Source organism: Orcinus orca, chromosome 8 (assembly GCF_937001465.1).
Source record: "Orcinus orca chromosome 8, mOrcOrc1.1, whole genome shotgun sequence".
Classification (NCBI taxonomy): Eukaryota; Metazoa; Chordata; class Mammalia; order Artiodactyla; family Delphinidae; genus Orcinus; species Orcinus orca.
In genome coordinates this window covers 4,785,529-4,808,601 of record NC_064566.1, presented here as the reverse complement: position 1 = coordinate 4,808,601, position 23,073 = coordinate 4,785,529, and the positions used below count along the sequence as shown (strand labels likewise).

The window sequence follows — 23,073 nt, the reverse complement described above, 5'->3', positions numbered from 1 at the left end:
TTGTGGCGAGCGGGGGCTACTCTTCGTTGTGGTGTGTGGGCTTCTCATTGCGGTGGCTTCTCTTGTTGTGGAGCACGGGCTCTAGGTGCGCAGGCTTCAGTAGTTGTGGCTCGTGGGATTCAGTAGTTGTGGCGTGCAGACTCAGCAGTTGTGGCTCACGGGCTGTAGAGCACAGGCTCAGTTGTTGTGGCACACGGGCTCTAGAGTGCAGGCTCAGTTGTTGTGGTGCACGGGCTTAGTTGCTCCGCGGCATGTGGGATCTTCCCCGACCAGGGCTCGAACCCGTGTCCCCTGCATTGGCAGGCGGATTCTTAACCACTGCACCACGAGGGAAGTCCCAAGGATGTTCATTTTGTTAAGAGCTGGCAAATGTGATTGTTTTTTCCTCTTTAAATGGAGTGTTCCTGTGTCAATAAGGAATTTCTTAAAGATTTTCTGGTTCTTCATATTAATTAGCTCATTTTTATATCCAGAAATGGAAAAGATTTCAAGACTAGTTACCTTTTTAAAATGGGATCATTTGATTGCTAGGAAACGTTTATGTGAACTTTAAATGTGACTCTGGCCAAGTATAGAACACCAAAAACAATCTGGAAAAGGGATGTGGATCAAAATAGATTCTGAGCTGAATCTGTCTTTGCGAAAGGAAAAGAGTAGAGTTCAGCATTTATAATACGTGGCCTATCCTGAGGGAGAGGGGGGATGGTTTTATACTTATTTCTTTATATTAAGTCTTTTCTTACTCTGACTAGTAAATTAAAAGAGGCATGGAGGAACATACTAGCATAGGCTGGGCTGGGCTGGAACTCACTTTATGATAGTGTGGTTAGCAAGACTTGTAAATTGAGGAGAGTTAGGGGGTTTGGTGCCAGTGCTGCTGATGCCAGGAGTAAAGAGTTAATAACTACTTCTAGTCCTATCCGAGTAATGTTCAGTGAGGCCAAGGAGCTTGAAATGCATAGGTATTATAACTATTGTTTTCATCAAATTTCAAAAAATAGAGTTTGATAATCTTCCAGGGCAACGAGGAAAGAATGAGGAAGAGTTGTAGGGGGCACAGGGTAGAGAGAGAGCGAGCTGGTTTAGCAGAATTGTTGTGAGGATTAAAGTTAAGCGTTATTGGGCATGTTTATGTTTATCCCCTGAAAAAAGTAGAGTCCATTCCTGCCATTTACCATATTGTCAGGCTTAAAATTTTTCAATTTTTGGCATCAGTGACTGCTGAATTGCCTCTTGATTAGTGTAAACCTTCAGCAGCCTGCCCTTCTTACATACCTGCCTTACACTGGGTAGATGTAACTGTCTCTTCCTATTTTGTTTGCCCAGTGCCTGTTATTACGGTTGTCACTTGTGCTTGAGTCATTACTTGCATATTTTAACTCTTTTCACCTTAAGGTGAGTGTAGGATGTTCATCTTTTATATGAAGAAGGAACCTCTGGGAGGGAGGGAGGACGTCTAGCCAGAATGATTTCGGGAAAGCGTTGTTAAGTTGATGAGAACTGGATTGGAATCTTGGTTTGACTACTGAACTAGCTGTCTGACTTTGGGCAAATTATTTCACTTTCTGAGCCCCAGCTTCTTCCCATATAAAATGGAAGTAATATTAAAGTTCTCCTCCCTTTTCCATAGAAGATAACTTTGGGTAATTTGAATTTGTAGGGTTTTTTTTTTTTTCCCCTTGCAAGTGTATTAATGTAGAAGTCAAACTTTCACAGAACAAGTGATTAAGGCTATGCTGATTTTGTTAATGGTTAATATTTTATGAACTCTTTCACTGGCTTTGGTTTTGAAATCTTGACTGGTAGTAGGATATTGTGAAATTTTCTTTTTTACTCTGTTGCCGTTTTTCTGTTTAGAATAGAAGCCTTAGTTTCAAAAACTTAGTCAATGCGTGATTATATTTGCTTTGAAAAAAAGTAAAAATAGGTAAGACTAAAATCTCTTCTGCTCACCTTCCCCCAGTTCTTTTCTGTCTTCTGCTGTTAATAGTTTTGTCTCTATTTTTTTTATTCTTTTCTATGTGTTTGTATTACTTATATATGTGCTTATAGAAACTATACAGTGTTAGGCATACACCTTTTTTTTCTTATCATTCATCACTTTTCATTGAGTCCCATGCAGTACACAGAGATCTGCCCTTTTTAATTACTGGTACTTTATAGCCATTTCCCATTTCAGTGGGCTTTAGATTTTTATTTTTAATCACAAACAAATTTGGGTTGCTTTTATTTGTTTATTTTTCAATATGAATTTATTTATTTTTGGCTACGTTGGGTCTTCACTGCTGTGCGTGGGCTTTCTCTAGTTGCGGTGAGCGGGGGCTGCTCTTCGTTGCTGTGCGCGGGCTTCTCATTGCGGTGGCTTCTCTTTTGCCAAGCACAGGCTCTAGGCGCACGGGCTTCAGTAGTTGTGGCACACGGGCCTCATTGCTCCGCTGCATGTGGGATCTTCCCGGACCAAGGCTCGAACTCATATCCCCTACATTGGCAGGCAGATTCTTAACCACTGTGCCACCAGGGAAGCCCTGGCTTGCTTTTAGTTTGTTACAGTAAAGCACTTTGTTCTTAGAAGCTTCTAGAAGTTTAGTGTTTGGTACAGAAGTAGGTGAAATACTAAATTATAAGCTGGCTTCTTTGCTTTTTATCGTTACGTACAAAGTACAACTGTTAAGCAGTGGAAGGAAACCTTTTTTTAGAAAGCTTTTCTATTTATCTCCTTTTCAAATGATGTATAACATATATGACGTTTTTAAGCTCTACTATAAATGAACAGTGATTTAGCAAATCTTTTCTTCCTTGATGTAGAATATGCATAACACAAATTTACATTTAACCATTTTTTAAAATTAATAAATTTTATTTCATAAGCAGTTTTAGGTTCACAGCAGAATTGAGGCAGAAGTACAGAGCCAGAAGCCTATATACTCCTTGTCTCCCCACGTGCTCCCCCTCCAACCTCCATGAACCTGTGTTGACACATCATTATCACCCAAAGTCTGCACGTTACATTAGCTTCACTCTTAATGTTGTATGTTCTGTGGGTTTAGACAAATGTATGATAGCACGTATCCACCATTGTAGTAGTCTGTAGAACAGTTTCACTACCCTAAAAATCCTCTGGGCTTTGCCTGTTCATCCCTGCCTCAGACTTAACCCCTAACAACCACTAATCTTTTTTTTCTTTCTTAATATTATATAATGAAAACAGGTGTATTTATAACTTCAGCATACTTCATAAAATCTTTATTCACTGAAAATAGACAGATGTTTACAAAGAACATTTAACTTAAATTTCATAGTAGCTTATAAAATGGCACTTGAAAGAGTGACCTGTATAAGGAAATAAGAGTCTTGTCAAGAGACAGTAAACTATAAATATACCACAATGTTAAAAACCTCAGTGTTCTATAAGAAAATCAATAAATATAACTTAATCTTTCTGGGGGGAAAGGTATTTAGCATTACAAATTTAAAGTACAGATTTTATATATGAATTCAATACGGAATACATTTAAACCTTACAATGCTACATAATCATCGTCTATCTTGTGGAAAACAATAAAAATATGCACTATTATGTATAAAATAGATAACTAATGAAAACAGATTGTATAGCACAGGGGACTCCACTCAATGCTCTGTGGTGACCCAAATGGGAAGGAAATCCAAAAAAAGAGGGGATACATGTGTCCGTATAGCTGATTCACCCTGCTGCACAGAAGAAACCAACACAATGTTGTAAAGCAACTACACTCCAATTTAAAAAAAAAAAAGTAAATTGAAAGAAAAAAGAAAGAAAGAATAAAATTCTTAACCACACACAAAACAATTATATACTTTTTGAATATGTGTACATCAAACCAAAAGGTTAATTTTACTTTTTCCTTTATTGACAACTTTGGGTGCATTTTTAGGTTTTGGTTCCCAGAGGGCATTTATTCCAATGCCGTCTTGAAGCCGCGCCTCTGTCCAGGTCGCCAGCCTTTTTCTTGTCTGTTATTTCCTTGACTCTGTTCATGTATACTCTGATTCTTTCCAGTTCCTGCTTTACTGGATGTTCCTTAGGATTGACTCCCTGAGTTGCCGCATAAACCCAAAACATTGAATTTAATGTGTAAGCAGAAACTAAATCAACTTTTGCTTGTTTAAGTGGGTCCAACTTCTACAACAACTCATTTCTAGAAACACACATCATACTCTTCAGCATCTCATCCACAGCCCCAATGGAATTCTCAAATGTTGATAAATATTCATGAATTTCTCCTGGGTAGTCTTCATTAATTTCTTCATCTGCCATTATTATCAACTCTTAGGCCTTCCACGCCTGCCTCCCAGAAAGCAGTTGGCGGCGGTGACGTCAGTGGCACACAGGCTCTGCCCACAGCGAGCAGCGCTCTCCGATGACCTCACTAATCTTTTTAATGTCTCTATAGTTTTGCTTTTTCTAGAACGAATTATAGTAGGAAACATGCAGCACTGTAGCCTTTTTAGACGGGCTTCTTTCGCTTAGTAATATACGTTTAAGGTTCCTCTATGTCTTTTCATGGCTTGAGAGATCATTTCTTTTTAGTGCTGAGTAATATTCCATTGTTTGGTTGTACCAGTCTGTGCACTCACCTACTGAAGGACATCTTGGTTGCCTTCGAGTTTTGGCAGTTATGAAAAACCTGCCATAAACATCTGTGTGCAGGTTTTTGTGTGAACATAAGTTTTCAGTTCGTTTGAGTAAATACCAAGGAGCATGATTGGTCTCATAGAATGAGTTAGGAAGTATTCCTTCTGTTTCTGTCTTTTGGAAGAGATGATAGAGAATTGGTATAATTTTTTCTTTAAATGTTTGGTAGAATTCATCAGTAAACCCATTTGGACGTGATGCTTTCTGTTTTAGGTTATTAATAATTGATTCAATTTCTTTAATAGATGTAGACCTATTCAAACTGTCTATTCTTATGTGAGTTGTGACAGATTGTATCTGTCAAGGAGTTGGTCCATTTCATCTAGGTTATCGAATCTGGCTATAGAGTTGTTCATAATATTCTTTTATTATCCTTTTATTGTATATGGGATCTGTAGTGCTTCCCCTCTTTCATTTCTGATATTAGCAGTTTAGGTCTTCTTTCTTCCTTAGTCTGGAAAAAGTCTTATGAGTTTTATTTTTTTATTTTTTATTTTTTTAAGAATCAGCTTTTGGTTTTGTTGACTTCCTCTACTGATTTCTTGTTTTAAAATTCTTTTATGCTCTAATTTTTATTATTTCAATTTTCTGCATAGTTTGGAATTAATTTGCTCTTCTTTATCTAGTTTTCTAAGGTGAAAGCTTAGATTATTGATTTTAGATGTCTTCTGATATATGCTTTCAATTCTATAAATTTTAATCTAAGCACTGTTTTTGCTGCATCCCCCAAAGTTTAGTAAGTTGTATTTTCATTTTATTCAGACATTTTTAAAGTTTCTCTTGAGATTTTTTTGTGTTTGATCCATGTGTTATTTAGAAATGTAATGTGTAATTTTCAAGTACTTTGGGTTTTTCCACTATCTTTCTGTTACTGATTTCTAGTTTAATTGCATTGTGGTCTAAGGGCAGACATTGTATGATTTCTGTTCTTAATTTGTTAAGGTGTATTTCATAGAATGTCTTGGTGCGTGTTCCATGTGTGTTTGAGAAGAATGTGTGATTTGCTACTGCTGGATGAATTAGTCCATACATGTCAATTATATATGGTTGATTGATGGTGCTGTTGAGTTCAGTTATGTCCTTATTGATTTTCTGCTTGCTGGATTTGTCTATTTCTGATAGAGGAGTGTTAAAGTCCCCAGTTATAATAGTAAATTCATCTATTTCTCCTTGCAGTTTTATCCTTTTTTGACTTGTATTTTGATGCTGTTGTTAACTGCGTAACATTAAGGATTGTTATGTCTTCTTGGAGTATTGACCCCCTTTTCATTTTGTAATAACTCTTCTTATCACTGACAACTTTCTTTGCTCTGAAGTCTTCTCTGTCTAAAATTAATATAGCCACTCTCAGTTTGTTTTAATTAGTGTTAGTATGGCCTAGCTCTATCCCTTTACTATTAATCTATATGTGTCTCTGAATTTCAAGTGAGTTTCTTGTAGACAATATATGATATGCCCGGGTGTAGGTTTTTGTTTTTGTTGTTTTGCATTTATCCTGCTTGGTGTTCCCTGAGATTCCTGGATCTGTGGTTTGGTGTCCGACATTAATTTGGGGGAAATTCCCAGTCATTATTGCTTCAAATATTGTTTCTCTTCCTTTTCTCTTTTCCTTCCGGTATTCCCATTGCATGTATGGTATACCTTTTGTAGTTGTTCCACAGCTCTTGGATATTTTGCACACTGCCCCCCCCCACCCCGTTTTATTCCTCTTTGCTTTTCCATTTTGGAAGTTTCTAGTGTCATATCTTCAGGCGCAGAGTTTCTTTCCTCAGCTATGTCCAGTCTACTAATGGGCCTATCAGAGGCATTCTTCATTTCTGTTACAGTATTTTTGGTCTGTAGCATTTCTTTTTGATTCTTTCTTAGAATTTTTATCTATTTGCATTATTTTATCCGTTATTGCATGTTGTCTGCCTTTTCCATTAAAGCTGTTAGCTTTCCTGGTTTGATAATTCCAGCATCTCTGGCATACATGACTGGTTCTGATGCTTGTTCAATCTCTTCAAACTGTTTTTTGTCTTTTTAGTATGCTTCGTAATCTTTTTTGAAAGGCAGACATGATGCACTGGTAAAAGGAACTGTGAAGAATAGACCTTTGGAAATGTAGTGGTAAATTGTCTGGGGAGGGGAAATGTTCTGTAGTGCTGTGATTCAGTCTCAGTCTTTTGGTGAGCCTGTGCCCCTGAACTGTGAACTTCACCAGTGCTTCTCTGCTTTTTTCCTTTTCTTAGGTGGTACAGGATGGCTAGAGTGGCCTGGAGTTGTGTACTTCCCTTTCCTCATGCGGAAGGTTAGAGGGGGCTGGAGTTGGATATTTCCCTTCCTCCAGGTAGGTTAGGTTCTGGTATAACCTCAGTGGGTTAGGCTCTGGTAAAAGAGTTTTTTTTTTTTAAGGTGAGCTTTGTTAAGAACGGAATGTCCTGATATATTTCAAAAAAGAAAAGAAAAGCAAAGAAAATGTTCTTTTCCCCCTCCCAGAAACATGAGGGGAGGGGAAAAGTCTATTCACTCACCTACTGAAGGACATGTTGGTTGCTTCCAAGTATTGGCAAGTTTGGATAAAGCTGCCATAAACATCTGTGTGCAGGTTTTTGTGTGATCATAAGTTTTCAACTTCCTTGGGTAGATACCAAGGAGCCGATTGCTGGATTGTATGGTAAGAATATGTTTAGTTTTGTAAGAAACTGCTAAACTGTCTTCCAAATGCCTGTACCATTTTGCACTTTCATCAGCAGTGATTGAAAGTTCCTTTCACTCTACAGATCCTCACCAGCATTTGGTGTCAGTGTTTTGGACTTTGGCCATTCTAATTGGAGTGTAGTTGTGCCCAGTTGTTTTAATTTGCATGTTTTTGGTGCCATAATGATGTGGATCACATCTTCGTTAATGACTATATTTCAATGGATAAATAAAAGAACCTTGGTGCAGATAAAATCATTGTTATTCAGGTTCCATGTGTTTGTGGATGACCTGGATTGTTTATCCTGTGGTGGTCCCCACAGTCCTGTGACCTCTATATTTAGACATTTCTCTTTTTTTTTCTGTTATAAACTCTTTGGACATTGTTATATATAAGACTTTTTTACTCAGGATAAATATCTTAGTATGAACTCATTAAAGCAGAGTAATTGGGTCAAGGAATGTATAGATTTTTAACACCCTTTGATATCTATGGCCAGAAAAATTACCCCAGTTTATGCTTTTATCAGCAGTTCCAGCCAGTTTTATATTAATGTATATTTAAAATCTTTTTTATTAGGGGAAAATTTTAACACAAATATAGAATAGTGTAATGAACCCTCAGGTACTCAGCTCCAACAACCATAAACCCAAGGCCAGTCCTGCCCTACTTACTCCTTCAACCCCCACTTCTCTCCTGGATTGTTACTATTTTAAAACTCTATTGAATTGTAATAGAAATATAGAAGAGTACACATCATAAATGAAATTTTCACAGTCTGAAACCCACCTGGGTAATTGGGTCCCGGGTATCTCCTTTGTCCCCTTTCAGTCATACCCTCCTCTCTGCCGAGGGCAGCCAGTATCCTGATACTTAACTGCATTAAGTTTTGTTCCTTAAATAAATAGAATCTTATGGTATGTTCACTTGTGTCTGAGTTTTTCTCTTGACATTGTGTGTGAGATTGTTGGGGATATACCTAGAAGTGAAATTGCTAGGTCGTAGAGGTGTGCATATATTCCATTTTGGAAAACTGTGGCTGCATCTACTAAAGTGGCTGTCCCAGATTACACTTTCCCCAGCAGTGTGTGACGTTCCGCTTACTCCATACTATCATTAATAGCTCATATCTTTCTTTCATGCTTTTCATTTTAGCTACACCCCTAGCTGTGTAGTGATACCTTACAGTAGTTTTAATTTGCACTAGTGAAGTCAAGTACCTTTTCATGCTTTTTTTGGTTGTTTAGTTATCCTTTTTCATTTTTATCTTTTTAAAATTTTATTGAACTATAGTTGATTTACAGTGCTGTGTTAATTTCTGCTGCACAACAAAGTGACTCAGTTATACATACATATATACCCATACACACACACATTCTTTTTCTTTTGTTTTCATTCATTCATTCATCATTCATTTATTTATTTTTGGCCATGCCACGCGGCATGTGGGATCTTACTTAGTTCCCCTACCGGGGATTGAACCTGTGCCCCCTGCAGTGGGAGCACGGAGTCTTAACCACTGGACCTCCAGAGAAATCCCAATATATACATTCTTTTTAATATTCTTTTCCATTATGGTTTATCACAGGTTATTGAATATAGTTCCCTGTGCTATACGGTAGGACCTTGTTGTTTATCCATCTTATATACAATATTTTGCATCTGCTAATCCCAAACTCTCAATCCTTCCCTTCCCCAACCCCCTAGTTATTCTTTTTTAACGAAGAGTAATATTTGTCTCCTTTTCTTTTGTCTGTTGCATTATCTGTTTTATCGTATTAACTGTCTGTTGCTTCATAGCAATTATCCCCAAACTTAGTGGTTTATAACACCAGTAAACATTTAATATCTCATAGTTTTTGTGGGTTAGGAACTTGGGAGCGACTTGGCTGGGCCATTTGGCTTGGATGTTATCAGCCTCTGAAGGCTTGACTGGAGTTGGAGGATCCTTTCCAAGGTGGCTCATTCACATGCCTGGCAAGTTAGTCCTGGCTGTCGGTGGGAGGCCACAGTTCCTTTTCATGTAGGCCTTTGACAGGATTGCCGAAGTGTCCTGTCCCCAGGACATGGTGACTGACTTTCCCCTGAGAGAGTGATTTGAGAGAAATAGCACCAAGTGGAAGCTATCATTTTTATGACACAACCTCAAAAGTCTCAGTGCATTTAACAGCGGCCATGGCTCATGGGCCCAGCCGCTCCACGGCATGTGGGATCTTCCCGGACCGGGGCACGAACCCGTGTCCCCTGCATTGGCAGGCAGACTCTCAACCACTGCGTCACCAGGGAAGCCCGTGGACATATTTTCAAACACAACAATTGGTAGGGTTTCTTTTATTCTGGATATGAATCTTTCAGGAGATACAAACATGGTGAATATCTTTGCCTACTCTGTGGGTTGTCATTGTGTCTCTGGAGGAAGAGGAGTTAATGTAATTCAGTTGATTAATTTTTCCTTTATGGCTAGCCCCTTACATATTACTTTGAAGAAAATCTCAAAATAATTATCTTGTTTCTTCTGTAAATATGTCAGTATAGATCTTTCAAAAATAAACTTTTTTTTGTTTTAGCCATAACATAACCACAGAACTATAACATCTAAATAAAACTCCCACAAAGCAGTTGCTTGATACTATCTAGTACCTAGTCGGAGTTAAAATTTCCAATTGTCTCAAATGTGATAATTTTTATATATACAGTTTTCTAATTTTGGCAAATCAGGATCCGAATAAGGTCTACCAGTTAAAACAATTCCCCCTACCTCACTTGCCATCTGTGGAAGACCTCGATTTTTTTTGTCTTGTAGTATCCCCACAGTGTCCTCTGCCTTGTAAGCGGGTAGTTGTAAGTTTCTCTGTTTGGGCGTAACCTTTCCTGCAGTCTCGCTCATGTGTCTTCTTTGGTTGTGATCTGTCTCTGGAGGTTGAATGTGGACCCAAATTGAAATTTTTAAAGGGCTTCCAACCTAAATCACATTGAAATCCATTCAGATTATAGTTCTAGACTTAAAATGTAATAATGTTTGTTTTAAAATGTACTCTGTGTGTTTGTGAGGCCATCTGAGAGTGCATTTTTTGTTTCTTTAGAAGACCCCACACTGACTGTAAGCCTTGCCCTCTTGAAGATACCACACCCTCTCTAGTTTAAATGTTGCAGGGCATAACATAAGGTGGTGTGATACTTTTTGCAAAGCCCCACCTCCCAGGTTTTTTGTTTTGTTTTTTCACTTGACATATTGTTGGTACAACAATATTATGTTAATTTCAGGTGTACAGCATAGTGATTGGATATTTAAATACATTACAAGATGATCACTACCTAAATCTTATTAATTAGACTTTCCATGTTAACCGTCTACTTTTTTTTTCCCTCCTTATACTGTCCACTAGCTTTCCTTCTCTCATGGCTGATTTTTTGAGTTGTGATGACTAAGTTTTAAGGGTTGATGACTCAAAATCTTTTTAGGCCACCTTAAATTTCCAGTCTTCCCCAGTTTCTGACTTTCCCTTCTAGCAGAAAATTTAGCACCGAAAAATTACAAAAATCAATGACGTAATTAGGATGAATGTTAGAGAAGTAGACAAAGTATTTCTTAGAATTCATGTATGTGTAAAGTTTCAACTTAGTTGTTTTCTTAACAGTTCTGAAACTGATTACTGTGATTGGAACGAGCTGGGTAGGTAGAAGGAGATTGTCACTTTGTCTGTATTGTTACAATAGTTTAGAAGAATGTATTTGTGTATTATTTGTATAAATTCAAATGATTTATTGTAAGAATGCAAACTATGAAAAACAAAGAAGGCCTTTCTCTGACTCCATGTCATGGGTTTCCTTAATGAAAGGGTGACTGGGTGCAGTGACCCTGCCGCGGTACCAGCTAGAAGTCAGGACACCTGGCTTTGGTATGCTCTGCAGAGCAGGTCTCAGTATACATTTGTTGAATTTTAAAAAAAAAAGTTGTTTTAATACACATAGTATTTCATTTATTTTTTAAAATTTATTTTATTTATTATCATTTATTTTTGGCTGTGTTGGGCCTTCGTTGCTGCGCGCAGGGGCTACTCTTTGTTGTGGTGCGCAGGCTTCTCTTGTTGTGGAGCACGGGCTTCTCTTGTTGTGGAGCACGGGCTCTAGGCGCACGGGCTTCAGTAGTTGTGGCTCACGGGCTCTAGAGCGCAGGCTCAGTAGTTGTGGCGCACGGGCTTCGTTGCTCCACGGCATGTGGGATCATCCCGGACCAGGGCTCAAACCCATGTGCCCTGTATTGGCAGGCGGATTCCTAACCATTGCGCCTCCACGGAAGCCCAAATTGTACTTTAAAAGTATGGTTCAACTTCAAGTAAGAGCTAAATTTTCAGTGTTTTGTTTTTAAATGAGTGTACATAAAGGATACCAATTGTTGACCATAATTCTTTCAGCAAATATCTGGGTGCCTGCCCAGTGCCAGGCCTGGTGCTTTCAATGCTTTGGTCACATGTGGTTTAAAAAGATGGCATGCTGGTGCCCTCAGTGAATCAGGACAGTGTCTCAATAGAGATACAGTGCAAGCTACATATGTAATCATAAATTTTCTAGTGGCCTTATGAAAAGGAAACAGGTAAAATTAATTTTAATGTATTTTATTTAACCCAGTAATACAAAATATTGTCAGTTCAGCATGTCATATAAAATTATTAATGAGATATTTTCACTTCTTTCTTTTGTACTGAGTCTTTGAAGTCAAGTGTATATTTTACACGTATGTACTTCTCAGTTCGAACTAGCCATGTTTCATGTGCTTAAAGCCTTATATGGCTACCACAGTGGACCGCATAGATCAGATTATCACCACTGTTATTATTGCTCATGTGGAGTGGCAGAGGACACTGCATAGGAACGCAAGTAAACGGTGGCTTAAAGGGCCAGAGGAGATGCAAGGAGATGAAGTAGGAAGCTGTTTTTGTCCTCCGGGTGGTGGCAGAGGAAGATGAAGAAGGGGAGATACTCAGAAGATGGAGTTGACAAAATTTTGATGAATTGGATATTGGAAGGGAAAAGAGGAGCCAGACTCTGTCTTTTACAACTGGGGTGTGCCTTTTCTGGGACAGGGAGAACTTAGTGAGGAAAAGGTTTGGTTGCTGGTCAGTGTATGATAGAGAGCAAAAACCCGTTTAGGAGATACTAAATTTAATGTGCTTGCAAGACATCCAAGGGGAAATGTCTGCTAATAGTTGGGTACCTGTGTTTGAAGTGCAGAGATGGCCTTAGTTGGTTTTATAAATTTGAATCGCAACTGTGTTTACAGAGGTATATTTAAAAACCTGTGGAAACGGCTTCATTTATTCAACAAAACCATTTTTTGTTTTTTTTGAAGTCTCCCCAGGCCTTGTTTTGGTTGCTTCGGCAACAGGGTGAGTAGAAGACATGGAAGTGGACACCCCAGCCACTGTAGTCAGCTGGGGAGAGTGTACCTAGGTAGTGTCCACAGTCTGAACCCTGTGGGAACCTCTGCCTCGGAGGAGACCGAGAGGTGGCCAGTGAGAAAACAAGGTGGGTGTGATCTCAAAGAAGCCAAGTGAGGAGAAGGTGCCAGTAAGGAGGGTCTCCTGGGGAACAGTACTGAATGCTCCCGAGAGCGAGGTTGAGAGGAGGACAGAAGAGTTTCACTTAGGTTTAGCCCCATCTGGAGGTCACTGGTGACTTAAAAAGGCAGTTTCAGTTGAGTGGTACAGATTGGAATGAGCTGAAGAGGGAATGCTTTGAGACAAAGGGCTCCTTTTCTTACTTTTAAATAACCACTACAAACCATTGAGAAGACAGGCCCAGTAGAAAAATGAACAAAGGATATAAACAGACAGTTGGCAGAAAAGTGAAGTATAAATGGCTCTTAGACATGAACAGTGCTCTTAAGAGAAAAAGACGTTGTTGGGCAAGGGTGTGAAGAACCAGGCATACATACTTCCATTGGTGGTGGGAATGTGGATAGCCATGACCTCCAATGGCTATTGTGCAGCTAATTAGAAATGAACATTATTTAATCCAGCAGTTCCACTTCTGGGAACCCTGGCATTTTTTGGTGATAGTGAAAATTGAAAACTAAATGGTCCATCAGTGGTGGCCTGATTAAATCAACTGTAATGTAAAGGAAAGTCAGTATCAGCTAAAACTTTTTTTTTATTTTTTGGCTGCGTTGGGTTTTCGCTGCTGTGCGCGGGCTTTCTCTAGTTGTGGCGAGTGGGGGCTACTCTTCGTTGTGGTGCATGAGCTTTTCATTGCGGTGGCTTCTCTTGTTGCGGAGCGCGGGCTCTAGGCGTGCGGGCTTCAGTAGTTTTGGTACGCAGGCTCAGTAGTTGTGGCTCACGGGCTCTAGGACACAGGCTCAGTAGTTGTGGTACATGGGCTTAGTTGTTCTGCGGCATGTGGAATCTGCCCAGACCAGGGCTCGAACCTGCGAACCTGCGATTTTTAACCACTGTGCCACCAGGGAAGTCTCGCTAAAACATTTTATTCTTCAAAAGGTAGAATTTGGTTTTGTTTTTTCTACCAGGGACTATAAACCAGGGACTTTGAGAGTGATTCTTTCCCCCCATTTTAAAAGATTGAAAAAAATATCAGTGGGTCTGGTATAGGCACAGAAGGTATGTGAAAATATGCCTTTGAAGAGCGATGTTAAGCCTGTCATTCTCTCTTGACTTTCTGCCTTTTAACACACTTCACATGAATTATTAGTCTATATTCCCATCTCCAGATACCTGTTAGGGTTCTTTTTAAAGGATCCTGTCCTGTTTTATATATGTTCTGAGTTGTATATCACAGGAAAGATGGGTATAACATATCTTACCAGCTTCATGGATGAATTCACACTCCAGTTTGCCTTATTGCATCTAAAAATAACCATAGTTCCTATCGTGAGAGCATCATTTTACTTGGTTTGGATCATTGATAAAGTAAGCGAGCATCTGATGTTGTCTGAGAAAGCTGGATGTAGCAATGGCGATTATACTACAGCTGCCTGATGGAGGAGGAAGACTTCCTTTGTCCACCTTCTGTGAGGGAAGGGACAGTACAAACCTCTGTGTGCTATATGTTCTCCTGCCACCTACGTTAACCCGGTTTTACTGATCTTCCTGCTTTGGAGAAAGCAGCGTGTTCACATATGGACTTAAAGCAAAAACGAAAACTGGGTACACCCTAATACACCAAATCAGCCTCCCAGCAGAGTACATTGATACTGTAGTGGGTTGGCCAGAAAGTTCGGTTAGTGAATATGTTGTTCAATAAAGTTCTTTGTGAAAATGAAAAATGTATCTTATATATTTACTTAAAACCGAACAAACTTTTTGGCCAACCCAATATAACTTTAAATTCTCTGTCATTGGGACTCTCTACTTTAAGATCTTGTTTAAATTTAATTAATTTCATTTAAGAGTTTGAGTCTGTGGTTATTCATTGATTCCTTTTTCTTCATTTCTTAGAGTATCCTGGTTTCACTTATATTTCTTCTTAGAGCCACAGGAAGTAGTTGAGAGTTTGAAGCATCTTAAATGATCGCTTAGTCTAATCATCTCATTTTACAGATATGAAAACAAGCTCAGAGAGATGAGTTTACTTGCCCAAAGGTTGACTGAACTGAATGCATGCTCTCTTGGTCTTCCCCATTAAATTTGGTGAAGTGAGGAGTAATATGATACCCTTGTATCATCAGGGTGAGGTAACCTGCCATAACTTTGAGGTGGGTGTGTGGTTTTATTTTTTTGGAAAGATTTTTATGTATTTATTTTTTGGCTGCGTTGAGTATTGGTTGCTATGCACAGGCTTTCTCTAGTTGCGGCGAGCGGGAGCCACTCTTCGTTGCGGTGCGTGGGCTTCTCATTACGGTGGCCTCTCTTGTTGCGGAGCACGGGCTCTAGGTGCGTGAGCTTCACTAGTTGTGGCACGTGGGCTCTAGAGCGCAGGCTCAGTAGTTGTGGTGCATGGGCTAAGTTACTCCGTGGCATGTGGGATCCTCCTGGACCAGGGCTCGAACCCGTGTCCCCTGCATTGGCAGGCAGATTCCCAACCATTGTGCTACCAGGGAAGCCCGGGGTGTGTAGCTTTAATTACACTGCAGCAGTTTTAATGAAGGCTTTTTTTTCCCTTCGGGTCCTAGTTGCAGCACGTGGGATCTTTGTTGCCTCATGTGGGATCTCTTTAGTTGTGGCATGTGGTCAGGGATCTAGTTCCCTGACCAGGGGTAAAACCCAGGCCCCCTGCATTGGGAGCACAGGGTCTTAGCCACTGGACTGCCAGGGAAGTCCCGAGACTTTTCATTTATATGCTGCACTAGTTTATTTTTAGTCATGGAGACAATCTAATGGAACTCTCTTTATATTTTTTGGTTGAGAAAGTTGAAGCCTAGAGATGTAAACTTATTCAAAATTGTAGACCATAAACATTTATCCTGTGCTTAGTTTTTTTTTTTTTTTTTTTTTTTTTTTTTTTTTTTTTTTTTTTTTTTGCGGTACGCGGGCCTCTCACTGTTGTGGCCTCTTCCATTGCGGAGCACAGGCTCCGGATGCGCAGGCTCAGCGGCCATGGCTCACGGGCCCAGCCCTCCGCGGCATGTGGGATCTTCCCGGACCGGGGTACGAACCCTTGTCCCCTGCATCGGCAGGCGGACTCTCAACCACTGCGCCACCAGGGAAGCCCCTGTGCTTAGTTTTTAATGTGAGTCGGAGCAGTGCTGCCCAGTAAAATGGTATTCTTTGTCAGCGTGGCTATTTAAGTTAAAAGAAAATTGAAAATTTAGTTCCTTAGTCTTACTAGCCACATTGCAGGTGCTCAGTGGCTGTGTGTGGCAGGTGGCTTACTGTATTGTACAGTGTAGGTCTAGAGCATTCCCCTTAAAACAGTTTTTTTTTGATAACTTTAGAAGTTTTAGTGGTGGGCACCAAGAGTTATGAGTATGATTAGAATTGCCAGCTAGAAATCAGGTTTGTGTTTAAACGTAGGAGGAAAAAAATCACTCAGAGCTTGTGGCAGTGCTATAACCAGTTGTGACTTGGACCCTTTCTTGGTTCATATTTCATCTGTTCTTTAGGATAGTAACCAAGAGCCTATATGAAGAAGGGCTTTTCCTTTTCCATCTGTCAGGTATCTTGGTTTGCCAGTTGAAAATCCCATCCTTGGGTTGAATTTTCAGTGATACATTCATTCATCTTCATGCTGCTTAGCATGTTTTCCAGTCTCTGTACTTCTATTTCACATATTAATCACTTGGTTACTAAGATGCCCTACAAAAAGTTTGATGTCTTTCTTGCTTTTGTACTCAGGATTATGGAAGTTTTTACATCAAATTAAGCTTGATGTGTAACCATGGCTGAGCCAGCTAAGTATAGCTTTGGCGATTGGAATCATGTAGTCTTCTGTACCATTGCTATACATCTCTGCACACTGTTGTTGTTGTAAGAGGCAGCGTTGGATTTCTGGGCTTTACTTTGGATGCTAATTTACTAATTTATGATTTGGCTCGATTTTAATAGCGACTTAGATTGGTTTGGCTTTCATGTACGATGGCAGTGATTTGAGTGTCCATTAGGGTGCATGGCCGGACGATGACGTAATCCAGTCAGGTGCCAAAGTTTTTACTTAGTCCTTTACGTACTTGATTTTGCTTTTAAAAGGTGGTAGTATGGATTTACCTTGGGTGTTTTATACTTTAAAAAGCAGTCTTTTTGCATTCTTGTCACAGTAATTTTTGATTAATGCTTTAGAAGCCTGTATTCTTGCCACAGCTTGTATTAAATTGATTGGTTCTGAAATTAGCTGATAGTTACATATATGTGTGTATCTATGTATATATATATATATAAAATACATACGTATATATTGAAAGATGCCTCTGAAGTCATCCAAATGATGTTACTTACTTAGTTTGTTTCTCCCAATTATGAGTGGTTGTGTGCTCATTTTTGATGATTTTTGTGGTCAAAATATGGGTTTTTTTTTTTTTTTTTTAAGTTGCAGTGTGCTAGGCATTGAGGATAAAATGGTGAGCAAGACCTCATAGAGATGGAGTATCTTCCCATCTCATTATCTTGCATCTCTTTAGACTTGGGTGGTTTGGAGAGCATTTGTGAGCACATTTGCAGAGATAGGATCATTGAGATCCACATTAAAATGATAACTCTGATTGAGCTGGCCTACCTTAGGGCTCCCTGATGTTAATAAGAGCAGACTTGCTTGCTTTTGTGGGTCCAGGCTCTAGGCTGTATCACCTGTCTGTAACTGAGAGGTTGTCTTTAGTTGTTTGTGTATGATATGTGACACAAGGAGAAAATATTTTCTTGCATGTTATGTAATAGCTACGGCTTCCTCTTGTGAATTTGCATTTGTGAAGAGTATCATGGAATTTATGGTAAAAAGTCATATGAGAGCATAGGGAGCAGGTTATTATTCCTTTTTCCCCAAAGTGAGTTTTTAAAAAATAAATAAATTGAGGGTTCATTAAGGGTTATTTGGAGCATCCTTTCTTATTATTCTCAGTGATAAAATAGGAATAATACCTAAGAGGTTTGAGAAGCATGTGTATAATGCTGGCACAAAGGGTTTGTAAGGGTAGATATTCATTCTTGCTATTCTTGAGTTCTGTGACTAAGCAAGTACATATTTAGATACTCTTTAGCTGAGAATCTGTTCCTTTGCTGTTTTAGGCTAAACCAGCCCTCATTCTTGACTGATATTTTTATAATTATGTTCTTACATTCTCTTCATTGGCCTTAATCAGGATCAGTAGTATTGGAAAGAGGAGACCCTTTTTGATAGAGTTATGTTATATGCCTATTGAGGAAGATGTGGCTCCTTTAAGGAATGATTGGCAAAAAGAAATACAAAAGTAAAAGTATATTATCTTTAAAAAAAATCTTGTTTTCCTTTTTTGAGGGGCCCCCTCTGGATCCATTTCCTCTGAAAGAATAACCTAATGATATCAACTGCTATAGACTGAATGTTTGTCTCCCCTCTAACATTTATATGTTGAAACCTAATCCTCAGTGTGATGGTGTTGGGAAGTGAGGCCTTTGGGGGGTGATGAGGTGTGAGAGTGGAGCCCTAATGATTGGAATTGGTGATCCCAGAGAGTTCCCTCATCCCTTTCTGCCGTGTGAGGACACAGAAAGGGCTGTGATCTATGAACCAGGAAGGGAGTCCTCACCAGACACTACAGATGCTGTGATCTTGGACTTCCTAGTTTATAGCAGTGTGAGAAGTAAATTTTTGTTGTTTGTTAAGTCATCCAATATATGGTATTCTGTTATAGCAGCCCGAATGCACTGTGACGTCAACTAGTAAGCTATGTATTATATTCTTTATTAGCAAATCTGTATTTTTCCTCCTTTAGCTTGTATGACATTGTGCTGTTGCTCCCACTGCCTTTCAATAGTCTGCTCTCTAGCCATGCCCCTTTCTCATTTTTGTCCTTTAATCATGATGTAAAACTTATGGTTTCCTAGTAATTAAATACGACGGGAGAATTCCTCCTTTTTCAGTTTCTGTATTCTTTGGGAAGAACTTTTCATCATCCTTATGGATTCCACCATCATCTGTATGTTTTAACTTTTAACACAAACATTTGTTTCCAGCTTAGTTAGGTTTTTTCCGGTGGGCTCATGTCATAGTTTGTCTGGATACTGTCAGTTCAGTTCGTTCCAGGCCAGGATCAGGAACTCTTTTGTCTTCATTTCTAAAACAGTGCTTTTCTCGTTTCTCCTTCACCATCAGCACCCTCTTGGGACCCACAGGCTTAAAGCAGAATTATTTTTTTCCATTTTACTTCTCTCTCCATTTATTATTTCACCAAGTCCTGCTTCATTCTTTCTGTAATTTAATTTGCCCTTGTCCATGGCCACTGGCACCATATTTAAAGCTTTGATTACTTTATTTTTATATTAGATTCATAAATTTATTGAAAGAGGAAGAAAGTTTAGAGTTAACTTAGTCCAGCTCCTTTATTTTGTAGATTAAGAAATGGATACTCAGGTCAAATGACTTGCCTTAGGTCACACAACTAATGAGTAGCTGATGTTATAGTTCTCTGGTCTCAACATTTAATACTCCTTCCCAGTCTAGCATTCTTCTTAAAATTTTATTTGAAAAAAATTTTTGTCAGTTTTGCGTATCTCCATTTAAGAGTGAGCTAGCTTTAGGAGGTTGGATAAGATAAGATGACAGCACTTTTTAGCCACCCCTCCCTCTTTCCCCCTTCCCTGAAGGCGACTATATTACTTAGAACTCTTTTAGCCAGTTAAAAAACACATATTTACCTCCATATGTGTGAAGAGCATACTGGAAGAGTTCATAATTACATGCATGCTTGCTGATTTTTTTAGTTTTAAGCACATCTATTGATTTCCCTTTCTGAAAAGATATGGAAGATAAGGATTAGCTTACTCTTTTTCCCTCACTGCACCCTCTTCCCCACATTCTGTCTTCCCCATCTTTCCAATACAGTTTTATTGCAATTTTGGTTAAATCAATATTTATCCATTATTACTTGGGATGCTATTTATAATGTCAAGTAGTAAATTATAAATACTTTTCCTAAACAACTTCTGGTATTCCTTGGAAATGTTGTGTCAACTTTTTTTTTTTTTTTTAATGTACTAGTCACTAATTTAGCCTCACACTTTTCACCAGTTACATGTTCAGGTATTCCATCAGCTTTATCTTTTTGAAGAAATTTTTATCTGCTCCAGACTGGACGGCTTGTCCTCCCTGCTGGGAACACATTGTCTGCTGGGACCCTGGGAGTTCATTTTGCCTCTCTCCTTCATTGAATTTCCTGTTCCTGTTTCTCTGTTGTTTTAGTGGAGCACAGTCTCTAGTAGTTTTCTGTGAGGAAGGGGGTGTGAGAGGGTAAGTCTTTTGAGACTTTCTGTGTACTCTTGATTGATAGTTTGGCTGGGTATAGACTTCTGGGTTGGAAGTCATTTTCCTAATGTATTAGTCTGCTAATTATTCTCAGTGCCCTTTTAAATAATATCTCTTTTTTTTTTTAAATTTGATGGATACATTAACTTATCTTTCTGAGGATAATTTTTTTAATGCACTCTTTTTCTTGTATAGTCTTTACTCCATCCTGCATTTTTCTGTTTTGTTTTGCACTCTACGTTTCATGATAGAGGCTTTCCTGAGATGTTATTAGAACCCGTGGTTTTCGTTCACATTTAAAGTCGGGGTATATACACACACAACACATAGAGTTGAATCATATGAAATTGCCATTCTTTCTCAGCTTTGTTCACTATCTGTGAACATACTTAGTTCTCAGATCTTCATTTCTAAATCACACCCTCCACTAAAAGGAACCAGGGCTCCTTGGAGAAATGGGTGATTTTAGAGCTGGGGCAGAGAATGTACAAGATTAATCTAGAACATGTTGTTATGCAAGGAAATAAGGAAGTACTCAAAAAACATGGAAAGCACACAGTCCTCTGCTTGAAGGGGTTCCCACTGGCCAAATCTGGGATAACTTGAGCATCAGAATGAATGGTGATATTAATAAATAAAATAAGAATCCGTGAGTCCACACTGATAATGAATGAATGGGAAAAAGGGAACATAACCTTACTGGAATTATAATGTCAACTGATAAGTGTAGAAGGAACAGTAGATTTACAAAATAAACATCGTTTTATAACTGTCAGTAACAGTTGATTAAGACAAGAATTGCCAGTGGATGCTAAAACTATTGGGTGAGTGTTTTAAGAACATAATCTCAAAATATCTTCCTACAGATTATTTACTAGTTAATTACTAAGGGGAAACTGGTTATTTTACAGTGGAGAAATGAGGCAAATATCATCTTAACCAAGTGATCAAAATCCCAATAATGGGACACACAGACATTATCTTACTACTTATGTGATACTCTAGGAAAAACAAACCTCACTTACCACTTTTGTGGTAGTACTGCCGGATACTTATACCCTATATTCTTCAAAGATGCCAGTGAAAGAGAATTGCTGAAGAACTGTTTCAGATGGAAACATGACATTAGGTGTGATCCGTGATCTGGATTGAGGTGAAGGGGGATTGCCGTAAGGGACGAAGAGCAGTTGGCAGAATTGGAATGTGAACTGTAGAGTCTGTATGGGACAGTTAATGTGTTGCATTCCTGACTTTGTCGTTGTGGAAGAGAATACCCTTGTTGTTAGGAAATACACAGCGAGCTATTTAAAGGTAAAGGACGTGATGGCTGCAGAAGATGGATGGAAGAGCAAAAGTGACACAGTGATTAGTTGTGAACCTAGGTGAAGGCTCTGTGGGAGCTTCTTGTACTGCTCTTGCAGCTGTTCTGCAAGTTTACAATGAAGACTTTTAAAGAAAAGATTGGAGTGAGGGTGGTTGATTGGAGCCCCCATTCATGGGTGGGGGCTCAGTGGCTGTGAACCTTTCAGCAGTGTGATGAGTTGAGCTCCTTTGGTTGGGAAGTCCCCAGTGTCAGGATTTTCAGGTGTTTGTTTCTTGAGGTCAGTGATTAGAAGACACTTTCAGTTTTCATCCTGGCTGGGAATGTCAGAGCCCAATAGGAGAATCTGGCTGGGGATGGGGTGGGCAGTTGAGGGGGCCTGTCTCTGCATTCTTTCTGCAGTTCACACAGTCCCTCTGTTTTCACTGGCAGGCCCACCCTCAGCTGTGCTGGAGTCACCATCCTTTTTGGCTTCCTTCTGTCATCTGATGGGGCTGGGAAGGACAGAAGAAGGCAATGAGATTTGGGAATCTAAGTGTTCATTATATAGCTTTTTCAACTAGTATTCCTTTTGCTCCCTAATTTTGTTGGTTCTTGGGATTATGCCTTTAAAAAGCAAGACAAAACAACCAAAACAGTTCTTTTACTGTACTTTTAGAGGCATTTCAATGTGTCTTCAATATACATTCTTTACCCAGGAGTCCCAATAGTGCATTTATATACCATTTCATTCTGTTTTGTATCTTTTGATCTTGTTTCCCACATTTTCACAATTTAGAAAAAACCAATTTCTTATCATCAATAGTATAGACCCTCTCTTTCCCGTAATTAGTCTAAGGGAAAAGACTGAACAATTAAACAAAGACCTTTTTCCAGAAAAGTGGGTTATGTCTCAGCATACTTGTTACAACTTAATAAGCACCTGGATTTGTGATGCTCTGAGCGGGTTGACAGCTGTCTTATCTTTTGGCTTCCCTGGATGGGAGTGTGCAGCACAGTGAGGCAGGCAGGTTGGTACAACTCTGCTGGGAGCCTGTGATTGACTGACTCGCTTGGAAGTGGGTAATCTTTTTTTTTTTGGCTGCATTGGGTCCTTGTTGCTGCACACGGGCTTTCTCTAGTTGCGGCGAGTGGGGGCTGCTCTTTGCTGCAGTGCGTGGGCTTCTCATTGCGGTGGCTTCTCTTGTTGCGGAGGGCGGGTTCTAAGCATGCGGGCTTCAGTAGTTGCGGCCCACAGGCTCAGTAGTTGTGGCTTGCAGGCTCAGTAGTTGTGCATGGGTTTCCTTGCTCTGCAGCATGTGGGATCTTACCCGACCAGGGCTTGAACCCATGTTGCCTGCTTTTGTAGGTGAATTCTTAACCACTGCACCACTAGGGAAATCCAGAAGTGGGTGATCTTGGCTGGTGGGAGAAAAGATTGTAGATCAGTTGAGGATCCTACAGCTACTCAGATTAAATGTCAAATGTATGTATGTGTGCGCAGGCGTGTGCATTTTGTGGAGTATATAACTTCAT

General features: G+C 39.4%; 1 protein-coding gene across 14 annotated transcripts in view; it reads left to right on the top strand.

Moving 5' to 3' along the window:
- The window catches only part of PPP6R3 (protein phosphatase 6 regulatory subunit 3), a 126,772-nt gene that overhangs the window by 14,158 nt on the left and 89,541 nt on the right, over nucleotides 1-23,073 (top strand). For 4 of the 14 annotated variants that reach the window (XM_049712972.1, XM_049712969.1, XM_049712973.1 and 1 more), the window contains one exon: nucleotides 6,907-7,004. The exons of the other annotated variants lie outside the window; for them this stretch is intronic. The gene's annotated coding sequence lies outside the window, so the exon portion shown is untranslated. The remainder of the gene's footprint in view (nucleotides 1-6,906; nucleotides 7,005-23,073) is intronic. 14 annotated transcript variants of the gene reach the window in all.